Here is a 17,789-nt window from a genome sequence, read left to right on the forward strand (position 1 = left end):
TCACTGCAGCCAGAATGGAGAGAAAGTGGCATGGAAGACCTGGGCCACCTCACTGCTCTTCCCAGCCGAATTACAAGCCTGTTGGTGCATACGGGGGACTGGGTGCTGAAGCTCGGGCTTCAGAGGCCAGACCCGGGCAGAGGGCTGTGATTGGCTGTGCAGAGTTAGCCTGAAGGTCCTGTCGTGTGGTACAGGCTGAAGGTGGGAGTGTGTGCAAGGAGGCTCGGGTCCACCACAAAAGTCCTATTGTCAGCATGTGCTTGTGAGGAGAAGGGCAAGACCCATCCGTACTTGTCTCCTCAGCTTAGCCTCATCAGGGGTGACTCCACCTTCAAGGGCTCTGTGATGGGACAGTCCCTGATGGGTTGCTGCAAAACAAAGATGCAGCTGAGGTCTGGGCCCATTCCAGGAGCCCAGGGACTTTGGACGTGGGGCTGAGATCTGAGCCATGTGCTAGGTGACTTTGGTGGGTTTGCAGCACCAGTACCTTTGTGGGCATGATGTCTGCAGGGCATCCAAGCAGAGAGCAGCTGTGCAGCTGGGACAGCTCCAGCATTAACAGCAGGTGAGCGAACACAAGAGGTATGGCTGGGGTCTGGGCTGAACCTGTAGCCCACAGCAAATTGAGGTGCATGATTATGCATGACTATGGCAGGTGTTGGTGCCTGAATTCAATGGATCTGCCTTCCTGGCTTTGTGAGCATGGCATGTGAGGGACATCCAGGTAGACTGCCTGCATTTCCACAGCTGAGACAGGGCCAAGAGAGTGCCAGCAAGAGTGTACATTGTGAACCTGCACAATGGGTAGCAAGGGACACCATGGAAAGCATTTCCCAGGGGACATCTCCAGCAGAGGAATACTCAGCAGCCCCTCTCCCACTAAAAGCATGCAAGACTTGCCTACCTCACACAGCAGCTCAGAAATGGATCTGGGGGCTTCCACTCCAACAAGTGGGGAGCAGACCTGGCCCCCAACAGGGCTGTAACAACCACAGGGCAAAGAGGAGGTGTGGCTCAACATCCAGTGCCAGCCTCTGGTCACAACACAAATTACACCATCTATCAAGAATATAACAAGCTGCACACACAGAGGAAAGATGCGGCCTGTGGCAGCCATCCATTCTAAAAACAGACCTCACAACAAAAATATTAGGAGCACAGAGGCTACACAGGGACAGTCCCACATAAAAATAGCCAATTAGGACCACAGTAGTTAACTGTGACTCCTAAATACAGGTGTCAGAAAAATATAAATTAAAAGAAGAAGAACCACTCCCAATTAAAAGAACAAGAGAAATCCCTTGAAAGAGCAAACAGTGAAACAGATCTCTCCAGGCTACCAGAACTCGAGTGCAAAAAGGTGATCATAAAAATACTGAAGGAATTAAGAAAGGATATTGATACAAATGTAGATGAGTGTAAAAAGGAACTAGAAACTATAAAGAAAAGCCAGTTAAAGATTTTTACAAGCTCATGTGCCAAGATGAAAACTGAGCTAAAGGCAATAAACAGCAGACTAAATAATGTAGAAGAGTGAATAAGTGATATGGAAGACAGAATCGTTGAAATCACCCAAACAGAACGGCAGATATTAACAAATAAAAAAATGAGAAAATATATGAGACTTATGGGATAATACAAAGCATGCCAATCTACACATAATAGGGATTCCAGAAGGTGAAGAAAGAGAAAAGGAGGTTGAAAACAATATTTGAAGAAATTATGGCTGAAAACTTCCCCAACCTAAAGAAGGAAGCACTTATCCATCCAGGCACAGGAAACACAGAGGAACCCAAACAGACCTACACCAAGACATAGTATAATCAAAATGGCAAAAATTAAAGATAAAGAGAATGTTTTAAAGGCAGCAAGAGAAAAACAAAGAGTTACAGGGAACCCCCATAAGCTTATCTGCCGAGTTTTCTACAGAATCGTTGCAGTGCAGAAAGGGGTGGCAAGATATATTCAAAGTAGTGAAAAGGAAAAACCTGCAACCTAGGATACTCTACCCAGCAAGACTGTCATTTAGAATAAAAGGAAAGATAAAGAATTCCTTAGACAAGCAAAAACTCAAAGAACACAGAAATACTAAAAGTATCCTTGAATAAGTATTAAAAGATCTTTCCTAAATAAAAAAGAAGCAAGCATCTGTAGGAAAAAGAAAATTACAATTGGAAATGCAATGATAACTACAATGGACAGCAGAACAATAAACATGAAAATGTAAAAGAGGATATAAAAATCATAAGTGGTGGAAATGATAAGAAAACATAGATTTTTCTTCTTTTTTTGAATGTGTTTCAGCTTATATGACTACCAGTCTAAAGCTAGTAGATATAGTTAGTAATGGGTTAATATACTTGAAAAACAGGGTAACCACAAATCAAAAACATATGATTGAGTCACAAAAATTAAAACGTAAGGAACTCAAGCATAACACAAAAGAAAATCATCAAACCACAAAGGAAAAACAAAGAGAAAAAGAAAGGAACACAGAAGAAATACAAAACTAACTGGAAAGGAACACAGAAGAAATACAAAACTAACTGGAAATGTCAATAAATATATATCAATAATTACCTTAAATATCAATGGACTAAATGCTCCAATCAAAAGAAACGGAACGGCATATTGGATAGCAAAATAAGACCTTAGAGTATGCTTCCTCCGAGAGTCACTTTAGGGCAAAGGACACACACAGATTGAAAGTGAGGGGATGGAAAGAAATGTTTTATGCAAATGGAAATGACAAGAAAGCAAGGGTAGCAATGCTCATATCAAACAAATTAGACTTTAAAACAAAAGCAATAAGAATGATAAAAAGACACTGCATAAAAATTAAAAAAAAAAGACACTGCATAATGATATAATGATCAATAAAAGAAGAGAATGTTACACTCATTAACATATATACACCCAATATTAGAGCACCTAAATACATAAAACAAACCCTAACAGGCATAAAAGGAGAAATTGACAGGAATCAAATAATCACGGAAGACTTTAACAACCTACTAATATGAATGGTCAGATGTTCAAGAAAGAAAATCAGTAAGGCATTGGAGATCCTAAATGACACAATAAAACAGAATTAATTGATATTTTCTGGATATTACATTCTGCCCCCCCCAATAAACCAATGTATACATTCTCTTCAAATTCAAATGGAACATTCTCTATGATAGACCACATACTTGCACAGAAAACAAGCCTCAAGAAACGTAAAGGATAGAAATTGCTTAAAGCATTTATTCCTAACCACAATGGCATGAAACTAGAAATCAGCCACAGAAAGACAAATGAGAAGACAATGATTACATGGAGACTAAACAACATGCTACTAAAAAAAAATGAGTCATCAATAAAATCAAAGAGGAAATTAAAAAATACCTTGAGACAAATGATAATGAAAACACACCACACAAAAATCTATGATATGTAGTAAAAGCAGTTCTAAGAGAGCAGGTCAGAGAAATATAAGCCTTCCTCTAAAAACAAGAAAAATCTCAGATAAGCACTCTAACCTACCACTTAAAAGAATTAGAAAAAGAAAAACAAACAAAACCTAAAGTCAGCAGAAGGAAAGAAATAACAAAGATCAAGGAGGATATAAACAAAATAGAGATTTTAAAACAATAGAAAAAAAACAATAAAACCATGAGCTGGATTTTTGAAACAGAAAACAAAACTGACAAACCTATGATGAGGGTAATCAAGAAGAAAACAGAGAGGATCCAAATAAAACAAAATAAGAAATGAAAGAGGAGAAATCACAACAAATACTACAGAAATACAAAAGAAAAAAAATGAATACTATGAATAACCATATGCCATCAGATTGAACAACCTAGGAGAAATGAACAAGTTTCTAGAAACATACAGTTCACTAAAACTGAAGCAAAAAGAAATAGATAATTTCAACAGACTGATCACTAGAAGTGAAATAAAATCTGCAGTAAAGGTCCTGCAAACAAAAGTCCAGGACCAAAAGGCTTCACTGGGGAATTCTACCAAACATACAAATCAGAACTTATACCAATTCTTCTCAAACTCTTCCAGAAGACTGAAGAGGAGAGAACACTCCAAAACTTATTCTATGAAGCCACCATCACCCTGATACCAAAACCAGACAAAGACACTACCAAAATGGAAAATCACAGGCCAATATCTTTGATGAATGTAGTTGATATAAATGAAAAATTCTCAACAAAATATTAGCAAACTGAATCCAACAACACATAAAAAAGATTATGTGGTACAATCAAGTGGAATTCACCCAGGGCCACAAGGATGGTTCAACATATGCAAATCAGTCAATGTGATACACCACATCCACAAAAGAAAGGACAAAAACCACATGATCATCTCAATAGATGCAGAAAAAGCATTTGATAAAATTCAACATTCATTCATGATAGAAATTCTTAACCATAGTTGAAAATAGAGGAAACATATCTCAACAGAATAAAAGCTATTTATGACAAACCCACAGCCAACATAATACTCAATGGTGAAAAGCTGAAAGCCTTCCCACTAACTCCTGGAATGCCCACGCTCACCACATCTATTCAACACGGTATTGGAAGTCTTGGCCACAGTAATTGAACAAGAAAAAGAAAGAAATGGTGTCCAAAGTAGAAGGGACTTTTACTATTACTATATGCAGATGACATGATACTTTGTGTAGAAAACCCCCAAAGACTCCACACAAAAACTATGACAGCTGATAAACAAATTTAGCAAGGTAGCAGGGTATAAGATTAACATATAAAAATCAGTTGCATTTTTTACAATAACAATGAAACAACGGAAAGAAAAACTAAAATAAAATCCATTTTAAAATTGCATCAAAAATTTAAATACTCAGGAATAAATCTGACAAAGGAGGTGAAAGATTTGTATGCTGAGAACTAGAAAACATTGATAAAGGAAACTGAAGATGATTCAAAGAAATGGAAAGATATCCCATGCTCTAGGACTGGAAGAGCTAACATTGTTAAAATGGCCGTGCTACCCAAAGCAGTCTACAGATTTAACGTGATCTCTATCAAATTAACCATGACATTTTTCACAGATTTTACACTAGAACAAATAATCCTAAAATTTGTATGAAACCATAAGGATCCAGAATTTCCAAAGCAATCCTGAGGGAAAAAGAATGAAGCTGGAGGCATAAACCTCCCAGACAATACTACAAAGCTACAGTAATCAAAACAATGTGGTATTGAGACAAAAACAGATATATCGATCGAAGTAACAAAATAGAGAGACCAAATTGTAAAGAAACAGGGGACAAAGCAAAAGGAGAAAACCCATTTGGATGCCACCTTATAAACAATGATCCATTCAAGAATTTAAAGGCAGATAGTGACAAAATCAAAGTTGTGCTTTAGAAGACTACTCTTGAAGCAGTGTGGAGGATGAATTAGAAGGTAAACCCTTAAGGTAAATAGAATAGTAAAGAGACTGTTGCAAAAGTCCAGGAAAGAAATTGTGAGTGTCTGGATTAAAATCATCATGGTGGGTATAAAAAAAGAGACAAATCTAAGAATATTTAGGAATCTAATCAATAAGACATAATGATTGATTGGATATTACAAGTGATAGAGATTAATCTAGAGATAGAATGCCTCCTGGATTATAGTCAGGAAAGATGCAGTTCACTAGCCACCTTGGCGACTACAAGAGGGTTTGCTTCATTAACATCTGAATGTGTTTTACTTGTGACATGTGTGGTGCATTCAGGTGGAGCCCTGGAGTAGGCAATAAGATATACAGGCCTGAGGCTCAGAGAGGTGATCCAGACCAGGGAAAGAGGAGTCATCACTAGAATTTTGATCATGAAAAACCAGATGAGCTTGAGCAGGGAGAGAGTATAGAGAGAAAATAAATTGAGATTAAGGATGGAGCACTGGGTTCATCAATAGGAAAGAGGTACCTAATGGTAGAAAAAGAAGTCTGAGCAAAAGGCCAAGAATAAGTGGTCAGAGTGCACAGTGAATCCCTACAGAGTTTTGTCCCATTAAAGCTGTGCATTCTTTTTCTGATTGAAAAAGGGTCCACAGATTAAAGAATATTTTTGATGTTCTTGAATACTTCTCTAATGCTTTCAAAAGTATGGGTGACCACGTCTATTCACCATTGTACTGGAAGTCCTGGCCACAGCAATCAAACAAGAAAAAGAAAAGGTATCCAAATTGGAAAGGAAGTGATAAAACTGTCACTGTATTCAGGTGACGTGATACTCTATATAGAAAATCCTAAATACTCCACATGAAAACTATCAGAACTAATAAATCAATTTAGCAAAGTAGCAGGATACATGATTAACACATAAAAATCTGTTTCATTTCTTTACAATAAAATGAAATATCAGAAAGAGAAAGTTAAAAATTCCATTTTAAAATTGCATAAAAAATTAAAATACTCAGGAATAAACTTGACAAAGGAAGTGAAAGACTTATGTGCTGAGAGCTAGAAAACATTGATAAAGGAAATTGAAGGTGATTCAAAGAAATGGAAAGATATCCCATACTCTAGGACTGGAAGAACTAGTATTGCTAGTTCTAGAAAACCCCAGCACTAGGCTGGTCCCCATAGATCTGCACTGCAGACCAGTTCCCACAGACCCAGGGTGGGCTGTCCCTGCACCCCCAGACTTGAGGCCGGCTTCCAAGGTCCCAGGTTCTCAACCTGCCCCAGCATCACACCAACTTCTCCAGAACCCACCTCCAGACTGGCCCCTCTGAGGCCCCAGGTTACAGTGGACTCCCACAGCTCCAGCCTTCAAGATCACCAGCCCCCATGACCAAGTCCAGTCCAGCTCTTGTGAAACCAGGCTCACAGCCCATCCCAGTACTGGAAGAGCCCCCACAAATCCGGATGCCAGACTCCCCCAGTGGTCCCTGGTGCCTCATTAAACCCAGTGGGCTCAGGATACAGGTCTGTCTGCCCATGAAGACCTAGGGCCTGGGCCCATCACCACAGACTCGGGTTCCAGGGCCACCCCAGGGAACCCAGGCTCCCAGCCCACCCCTGTGGACCCAGGCACCAGTCCGGCCTACCTGTAAACTCAGGCATCAGATCTGCCAGCCTAAGGACTCCAGCAGCAAGCCCACCTGTGGACAGCACCAGATGACCCACCCAGAGTCTCTGAATGCACTCACTGGTGTAGGGCTTTGCCCGCCAGAGCCAGTCTGTAGAGACTGGAAAAGGCGTGTACTTCCACAAATGCATTGCCACCAACTCGAGGCCATAAAAATCATCAATGCTTAAGGAAACATAACACCACCAGAGGAAACTAGCAAAACTCCAGCGCCTGACCCTAAGGAAATGGAGATCTATGAATTATCTGACAAATAATTCAGAATAATCCTTTTAAATATATTCTGTGAACTACAAGAAAACATAGGCAACTAAATGACATTGGGAAAACAGCCCATCAACAAAATGAGAAGTTCAACAAGAAACAGAAACAATTTTTTAAAAAACTAAATCACTCCTGGAGCTGGAGAATAAAATGACTGCACTGAAGAATGCAAAAGGGAAGGAAATTTATCCTTTGCATTTTTTGTTTCTCTTATAAATCGGTATCATTTTATTATATTTTCAAACTGATCATTGGTGGTGTGTTAAAGTACTCTAGAATTTTGTGTATTGACTTTTTATCCATTAAATTTGCTAAAATCTTTAAAAACAAATAGAAAGAAAGAATACAAAAGAGAGCTCCAAGAGCAGACCTGACAAAGCAGAGAAAGAATGAATGAACTAGAGGATAGGTCATGTGAAATCATCCAGTTAGAGAATCAAAAAGAAAAGAGAATTGTAAAAAAAAATGAAGAAAATCTACATAAATTAGGGGATATCATTAAAGGAAATAATCTATGTATCACTGGCATCCCAGAAGAAGAGAGGGAGAAAGGAGCAGAAAGCTTACTTAACAAAATAATGGCTGAGAACTTCACAAATCAGGAGAGAGATTTCAACACCCCAGTTCAAAAAGTCACCCACAAAATTCAACCGAAAGCAATCTTCTCTAAGATACATTATAACAAAACTAGCTAAAATAAAAAATGGAGAGAATTTAAAAGTATCAAGAAGAAAAAAAATCTCATATAGAAGGAAACCTCATAAGGCTATTAGCAGATTTCTCAGCAGAAACGTTATGGGCCAGGAGAGTGGGAAGATACAAAGTACTGCAGAAAGAAACCTGCCAACCAAGAATGCTTTACTTGGCAAAGTTGTTTTTAAGAAATGAGGCAGAGAGAAGACTTTCTCCAACAACAACAAAAAAGCTGACCACTAGTTTTTTTTTCACCACTAGCTCTGCCTTACAAGAAATGCTGAAAGGAATTCTTAAAGCTGAAATGAAGGTACATTAATAATATGAAAATATAGACTCTACTAGTAAAGCTAAATACAGTCAAATTCAGAATAGAATAATACTGCAGTGTTAATGGTGTGTTAATTTCTTAACACTAGTATAAAGGTTTAAAGAAGAGAATTATTAAAGATAATCAGACTACAAAAATTTGTTAATGAATACACATTATATAAAGGTAAATTCTAACATCAAAAACTTAAAATATGGGGGCAGTAAAAGGGTAGAGTTTTGTATGTGATTGAAGTTATTACAGCTGAAAATATCTATATGTTATTATACATAGATATGTCATATTATAAGATATTTTACATACGCCTCTAGGTGACCACAAAGCAAAAACCTATAGTACATACAAAAAATACAAAGAAAAGAGAATCAAAGCACACCACTACAGGAAATTATTAACTTACAAAGAAAGGCAGCAAAAGAGAAAGAAAGGAACAGGGGACCTATAAAATAGCCAGAAAACAGTTAATATAATGGCCTTAGTAAGTTCTTAACTATTAATAGTTACTTTAAATACAAATAGATTAAATTTTCCAATAAAAAGGGCACAGAGTGGATGAATGGATAAAAAAACAAGATCCAGCTATTTCCTGCCTACAAGATCAAAACTGTGATAAAGATACATGAGCATATTGAAGCCATTAAAGTATGCTGAGTCACTGAGGATGATTGAGACAAATGTCTTTTTCCTACCTCCTGCCTGCTTAACTTTTTCAAGCTTCTGAACTGCTACCCTATAAGCTGCTGCTTTGTACTAGAACATTCTCTGCCCTAGATGGAAGGGAGCGTAGGACACAGGTTCAGTAACAACGTGGGTTCAGGAGAAAGACACCCAGGTCTTACAACTAGCCCTACCGCTTACTAGCTCTGGGCCCTTAGAAAAGATCCTCATTCGTCCTCTCAGGGAATGAGTCTCCTCATCTATGAAGTGAGGATGATAATTGTAACTACCTAGTAGATTTATCAGAAGGAGTAGTTGTAATAACAACTGAAAGAACTTCAAATGGTACATTGTAAACACTTAATAAATATAGGCCATTATTATTCCAGCTGGATTCAAAAGAATTCTTTAATTTTTATAGTGTACTTAAAATGTGCCTGACTTCCTACCTCCTACAGATTACAGGAGATTAATCTGCACAAAAGTTAACCTGCTACTGTATAACCACCCGGGTTTCAGACCGGTTAGTTCCCAAGGGTAGCTTCTGTGGCTGATGAGATTCTGAGGTTAGAGTTTCTATGGCAAAGCCCCTTTCTACAGAACTCATGTTGATTTTGCTTCTTTCACAAATGTTACATCTGTGTATCCCAGGGAACTGTGGTTATGTTTATTTTGCAGAAACACAACCAATTCAGAGCTGAAGTATTCATGCACTATTGTGACTACGTTCTCAACAAAAGTAAAACTAACCTGGATATTATTTTTTAAATAACTTTTATGCTCCAGTATCTCTATCTTTTAATTCTAAAAGTCTTATTATCTGACATGTCTCTGAGACATTGTTCAAATTATTTTTTAAATTCTCTTTGTTCTTCTGATTGGACAAATTTATATAGTTTATGGAATCTTTCTTCTATTATCTGCCATTGAGTCCAACCACTAATGGCATTGGATAAAGGGGAACATTTCTCATCCATGCAATATAATATGCTTAAAAGTGAATAATAATATAAAAAGATACTTCGTGTTGAAAAGTGGAATACATCTGTTCATTATAAAATATAAATAAAATATCAGCCACTGCATTTTCAAAAATGTCTTTCTGAAAAGAAAATTTCCATGAAGGCATAAACATATACAATTCTACAAGTTAAATCTAAAATTGTGTGGATTATTTTCATTGTGATAAACCTAAGGGTACTTACAGGCAATACACAGACGAGTTATCACTCATATATAAGGCAAAGCATCAGAATTATAAGATTACACAACTAGTAACAGGTAAAAATTACAGTGAAATATCTGTATTAGAGCACCAAATTTTGCAAACTTGTTAAAAAATACAATTGACCCCAGTTCATCAGAAACATTGGTAAAATATTGAAGGTCATTTGGGTCACTGCGTTTCTGAAGCTGGCTTCATTTAGCTGCTGGCTGGATCAGTCTGGTCAGGGGGACAAATGAGCCTCTGCACCTTCAGCATCAGCCACAGATGAGCCGTGTTGACTTGCTTTTAAAGACATCATGGAAATGCCACAGGGAGCTCCCACCTCAGGCTAGAGTTAAGAGTCCTGAATTGCAATGGCAATTAGCCAAACACTGATCGGTTCAGTAAAACGTTCTAGTTAATACGTGTGAATTAAATGTTTATTGGAATCAAAGAGTTAGCAGAGCTGCTGTCAACTTTTTGGCACAATGTTGACTAAGTCACTCTTTCCTCTCTGCATAGAAATTCACAGGGCAAAACTTCAGTGATTGATACAACATAGTAAGGAAGTGAATTGTTCCAGAATAGTTTTAGACAAAATCTGAAGGCTATTAAACATTTCTATTGACTATCTCATATAAGGATTTGTACACACTTTTCTGCCAGAGGAGACAGAACATAGATTCCAAAATCAACTTTTGATAACGGAGTGTTGCCGTTAGGACTGTGTTTATTGGAAGGCCATGGCTGTAACTCTACAATCAGAAGCTGATGTTGTGAAATTGTTGTCCATCACTCACCAAGGGATGAAACAGACTTCAAGCTATTGCTTTCTTAAATTTAGCTAATGAACATTTATGACTTTAAAACTGTGTATTTCTAAGATAGTTGAGGAAAAGGACAGTGTGTTCATCTAATGTTCATTTTTTAGAAGCATATACACAGAACACCCTGGGAACAAATACGCTAAGATACTGTGGGGAATAATTCTAAAGGGTGGCAATTATTATGTTGTTTTTGTACTTTTATACTTTTAAATTTCCACTAGAAAAAAAATTCACTTAAAAAAAAAAGAAAAATTCCCTTATTTCAGCCATAAAAGCAGAGTGAAACAAGGTACTTACAGTATCGCAGCCACCAGGAAGATGTACTATGAACTAAACGCAGAAACTCTTTCCTCTTCCCTGTCTTCAGTCTTTTAACCTCCTTTGCTTTACTCTTTGCATCCATTCATGACTCAGAAGTAATTACTGAGCCTCTACTCTGTTCCAGACACTGTCCTAGGTTCTGGGATTTTTATGGTGAGAAACCAAAACATGGGCTCCTGTTCTGATGCTGACCAGTGGTGATGGCATTTGGACTAGTGGACAGACAATGACCAGTTATGACACGCACTCCAAAACCAGCGAAAAACGAAGGTGTGATCCCTTCTGAGGAAACAGGGAACGCCGTGAGCAAGGGGATAAACCACACTGCAGTCCACGGGAGGACGTAGGGGTCTAGCCAGAGTAGGAGGTAAGCTTCTCCAACCAGACACAGAGCTGCTGGGAGCTGCCAGCTTTCGCACTTAGCGGGTTTGGGTTTGAAAGCCGTCATCAGGAAATGAGGTGATCTTTTATTCTGATTAGTGAGCGTAAATATCAGTGTGACATCCTCTCAGTTCTCCACGTCACCTCTTTCAGTTTTGTTACTTAGCGTTTTCTTCTCTCTGGGTCTGCGAAAGTCCCTCACGTGAGCTAAGGGGGTGTTCATTTGACCAACTCTCATCCCTCGTCTTAGCACATGCTCAGCAGGTTTTCTTTAAATTCAAGAATATAAACTCTAAAATATAAAACAACTCTCTATAAAAAAAACAAAAAATAAAACAACTCTCTATAGCTATATTTTTCCTATCCTGGAAATATCAGTGTATCTTTTTCTGAACTAAGATTTTTTACTGTGTCTTTAGTGTGCAGACAAGAATACATAATAATTTATAAGAATTTAGAAGTTCAAAAATAAGGAAGGAGACACAACATTGTAAAATGACTATAACTGAATAAAAAATGTTTAAAAAATAAGGAGGGAGAAGGGTTAGAGGCAGTTGAGAAAGGCAAATCTTATTGTCTTCATTTAATAGGGGTGAAATAAAGTAAATGAGAAGTTAAGTGAGTTTATAAAAATTATCTAATAAATTAGGGGCAGACATGGTATTCAAAACTAGGCTTTTTGGCTCCAAATCCTATGCTGCATAGAATATACACTATAATTCTATAATGTACCTAAATCAATGTTTAGAATTAGATTAATATTGTATCTTAGACTTAAGTAGATTTATTCAACAATGTATTTATTTCGATTTATCTCTGAGGTTACATTTTGACAAGATTTTACAATGTTCTTTTCCTTTATCTGATCATAGATTTTTAAGTTGTTCACTTAAAATTTTATACTGGAAGTGCAGACACACATTTGACTCATAAGCAGGATGAGTAACGTGTCTGAAGTAACATCAAGGAGCCAACGGCTGCTGCTGGGCGTCCGCAGATGGCTGGCTTACGTCAGACCAGAAGATGGCACAAGCGCTGCAGCAATGGCAAACGCCCCGCAAGAGCCCCGGACGGCCTAACGCGCCGCGCTGTAGCCCGGTGTGTGCGCACTGGCGGGGGGCGGGGGGGGGGTTCTCATAAAAGGAAGCACTCTTTTTTCCTGTGAAAATTTCCTCTTCCTTTTAATTTACTCAATGAGTATAGAAAAGTACAACACACACACACACACACACACACACACACACACACACACACACACACTGAAACGAAAACCACTCAGATCTCACGATCCAGAAACAGCTATCACCCACACACTGCGCACGTGGAGGGCCGGTGCGCGTGGTCAGAGGGCCAGGCTTAACGCCTGGGGCTCCAAGGCCTATGCCTTCAGGGCCAGGGCTCCTGGGGTGAAGCAGACTGTATGACCAGAAAGGCTAGAGTCACATTAGAAGACCTAAATCAACCCTGAAAGTGCAGATTCCATACACTGAGCGCTGGTGCGGTCAGGTTTCATGCTTGGAGACTGACATGCCACATGTGGAGTTCCCAACTCCGTGTCAAGGAGACCAGGTTCCATCCTTGGTGAAAATATTCCACACGTGGAGTGACAGATTCCATAGCTGTAGGGCCGGTCCATGCTTGGAGACTGAGGTTCCATTCACGGGGTGCCGGGTTCCAGGCCCAGGAGGCCAGGCTCCACGTACGGGAGTGATACGGAAGGGGTTAGTTTAAGGCACTTGGGGCTGGTCAAGGGAAGAGACACGACCACAAGCGGCGGTAACACACAGCAAGTTTATTGTGCAGCGTTTGCGCAGGGTTGCACGGGAGGGAAGTTCCTGGCAGCATGAGTCCTTTCAGAGGCTTATGGCCGGTGGGCTAGTGTCCAGAGGGGAAGGGGGTAAGAGAACCGCTGGGGTAGAGAGAGAAGTGGGAGCCTCTGTGTCTAGGTGGTGCCCCCTAGCAGCACGGTGGGAACCTGCGGGTCAGAGAGCTCAGAAGGGCAGCAGCCGCTTGGAGTCTTAGAACCGCAAGGCTCTGTCTTGTCCATTGGGTGATGTCCATTGGGTGATCTCCATTGTTCTATCTTCCAGATCACGTATTCATTCTTCTGTAGTGTTTATGAATTTATTATTATTCACATAGTATTCATTCTTTCTGTATCCTTTTGCTACTTATTGCTCTTAGCTGAGTTTTCATCCCAGCAAATAAATTTTCTATTGGCTTTTCTTTATAGTTTATAATTCCTTGGTTACAGGGATCTGCATTTCTATCAATAGCCTTTCTCAATTTTTGCAGCATTTTTATTACCTTTTTTATAAACTCAGAGTCTAGTAGCCTGGAGATGTCTGTTTCATTGTTTGTTCTTTCAGGGGATTTGTCTTGTTTTTTCTCATTGGCAGTGGTTTCTCTGATTCTTTATTTTACTTACATTTCTCCTATTCTATGACTTTAGGAAAAATAGTTGCCCACTGTGGTCTTGAAGGGCTGCTTTTATGTGGGAGCATCTCTGTGTAGCCTGTGTGCATCTCATATTTTTGGTGCAAGGGCTGTTATTAGTGTGGATGCCTGCCACATATTTTCTCAGCATGTGCTGGCCATTAACCCCGTGATGGGGGTGTAACTGGTGTTATGGTGACCAGAGCCTGCACTGGATGTTGAGAAAGTCCTCCTCTTTGCTCTGTGTCTGTCGCAGCCCTGTCAGAGGCAGAGTCTGCTCCTCTGTTGTTGGAGTGAAAGCCCCCAGATCTGGCTCTAAGCTGTGGCGTGGGTAGGCGGGACTCGAGGGTGCCTGCTGGTGGGGGAGGAGCCAGAGTATTCCTCTCCAGGAGATGTCCACCCAGAAGTGCCCTGTGTGGCGTCCCCTGTCACCAGCTGTGTGTGCTCAGAAAGTCTACTCCTGTTGGCACTGCTCTTGGCCCTGCCTCAACCGTGAGAAGGCAGGCGGTTGGCCTCCAAAGGTGCTGGTGTAGATCCACAGAAGTCCCGCCCTGGGACTTGCAGCAGTCACACACCTGGTCCTGCCACGGAGCTAAGGAACCAGCCCAGACCCTGGCCCTGCATCCACACACTGGAGCCCACAAAGCCCGCCCCTGCTGACCCTGGGCCCACTCCAGCCATGAGAGCACCAGTAATCCACTAGGATGCCCCGCGTGCACTGAGCTTACAGAGTCGCTGGGGACATAAACCCACCCAGGTCGCCCACTTGTCTGTACCTGGCTCAGATCTGCGCCCTGCCTCTGCCTGTGGGCAGCCACAGGTGCTTGAGTGCTCCCAGAGCTCAGAGAGGCGGCGTGGAGCCTGCTGCGAGTGCGCCAGGAATGAGGCTGCCGGGGCAGGGCTCCACCCCTCCCCGTGCCTGTGAGTTAGCAGTGGGGCTTCTCTAGGGGACCTGGGCTCTGTCCTGCGCACTCGCTCATTTGTAACACAGACCACACTCCAGTCCCTTTGGGCTGCCTCCACGCAGTTTTCTCCTCGGGTCTGCTGGTTGAAGCCTGAGTGTCAGCACCAGCTCCCACACACAGCAGCCTGTGCGTACCCTGTGCTGGGCGGTGCAGCGAGTGGCCAGGACCACGTATGCTGCTCTTCCTCCGTCCTGCCTGATCCAAGTTGGCTGCCGCGCTCTCCTCTGAGCTTCTGAATCTCCCCATCTGCCCACACTGATCTCCCAGCTGGTGAACAGGGTTCCTAGGGTGAAGGAACTTTTCCTCTTTTACTGCTTCCTCTCAGGGCCACGGGTCTTATCCTGATTCCTTTCCCTTTTTTTCTTTCCATCTTACCCATCTATGTGCTGATCATTCTTGCAGCTTTGATTGTATGAGACCTGCCAGCTTCCAGGCGGTTTCTGTGAGAACTGTTCCATGTAGACGTATTTTTGAAGTGTTTGTGGGAGGAGGTGAGTCTTCATTCTCTTTTCTGCCATCTTGATCTCCCCTCAATAGCTTCTGAGAACTAGTCTTCTGCCTCTTTGTCAGAAGAAGCTGCTTCTCCTGTTATCTTGCGATTTTTTTAAGCCAAACCGCTTTCTATAATTATCAAACCATCCTTTACCGGCATTAAATTCTCAAGCCTTAGATCTTTCACCTTCCTTTTGCTTTAAATTGGTATGTAATGACTTCGCTTTATCTCAAATCATGAGTCTGCAGGTACATCTTTTATAGCAATCTGTACCCATGTAAAAGCTACATTTTCAATATGTGATTTTAAAAAAAGGCATTTCACAAAAAGTGCAAGATTTTCATGCCTGATGGCATAGCTTCAACAATAGCCTCACAAGTTTATTTTTATTTTTTACAATGCCTTATGCTGTCATTTATCTTAAAATGGTGGGCAACCACAGCTACAGACCTCAATCTACAGTATAAATCAAGAAATTCCACTTTTTCATGTGATGTTATGACTTTTCTCTGCTTCTTGAGAGCACTTCCAGCATCATATGTGGCGTTTCGTATGAGAACCATAGTGTTATTCAAGGTTTACGATATTGCACTAAACATGATGAGAAATATGTGAGAACTGAGAGAGAGAGTGATTTTTACTGTGATATGCAATTTATTGGAGAGACAAACTGCTCTTACGAAGATGACTAACATTACAGGGTGCTTTAAACAGATACTCACAACACTTGAGCTCACCACAATAGCAACAGGAGGTGGCTATGAAATTATTACAGTAATATAGCATGCACGAAAGTTAGTTTTCCATTTGTTTGCATCTTTCTGGACTGCAAATGGAGCCATGTATGGTCTGTAAGTGTTTCTGTGCATAAGCCTTGATAAATTTTAACTTTTTATACTAGATTTGTGTATATTTTGCAGTAGTAAATAATGAAATAGATTAGTATCTACATATATTTTATGCATTCATGACATACCTTTTTCTCAAGGTTTTCAATATTTCTAGGCTATGTCATTTGTCTGTGAGTTTTTTCAAGTTGTCACAAATCTTCAAAATTTTTCCAATATATTTATTGAAAAAAAATCTATATATATGAAGACCTGCACAGTTCAGCCATGCTATTCAAAGGTCAACTGCATACATTTCCCGTTAAACATGCCATGCCGTACAATATCATATTATACCATACCATACCAAGGGCAGGAGTAATATTTAATTTACATTTGTGTAGTCCTTGGGCACTGCATGGTTTTTGATGAAAGAAAAAAAATATGATCTGCCACTATGTTGGACATTTGTACTCTTTAAAAAAAACTGAAGTATAGTTGATTTGTAATATTGTGTTATTTTCTGCTGTATAGCAATGTGATTCAGTTATATACTTATTTCAGATTATTTTTTATTATAGATTATTACAAGATATTGAATACAGTTCCCTGTGTTATACAGTAAGTCCTTGTTCTTTATCAATTTTATATATAGTAGTTTGTATCTGCTAATCCCAAACTCCAAATTTATCCCTCCCTCCCCCTTCCCCCTCTGGTAACCATAAGTTTGTTTTCTATGTCTGTGAGTCTGTTTCTGTTTTGCAAATAAATGCATTTGTGTCATTTTCTTACATCACACATATAAGTGATACCATATGATAGTTGTCTTTCTCTGTTTGACTTACTTCACCTACTTTGATAATCTCTAGGTTCATCCATGTTTCTGCAACTTGTAATATTTCATTATTTTTTACGGTTGAGTAATATTCCATTGCATATATATGCCACATTTTATCCATTCATCTGTCAGTGGACACTTAGGTTGCTTCCATTTCTTAGCTATTGTAAATAGAGCTTCCATGAATATTGGGGTGTATGTGTCTTTTCAAATTAGAATTCTAACTTTTTATGAAAATATGCCTGGGAGTGGAATTGCTGGATCATATGGTAGCTCTATTTTTAGTTTTTAAAGGAAACTCCATACTGTTTTCCATAGTGCCTGCACCAAATCACAAATCACATTCCTACCAGCAGTGTAGTTGGGTTCCCTTTTCTCCACATCCCCTCCAGCATTTACTATTTGTAGACTTTTTGATGATGGCTATTCTAAGCAGTGTTAGGT

Source organism: Camelus dromedarius, chromosome 20, assembly GCF_036321535.1.
Source record: "Camelus dromedarius isolate mCamDro1 chromosome 20, mCamDro1.pat, whole genome shotgun sequence".
NCBI classification, from domain to species: Eukaryota; Metazoa; Chordata; class Mammalia; order Artiodactyla; family Camelidae; genus Camelus; species Camelus dromedarius.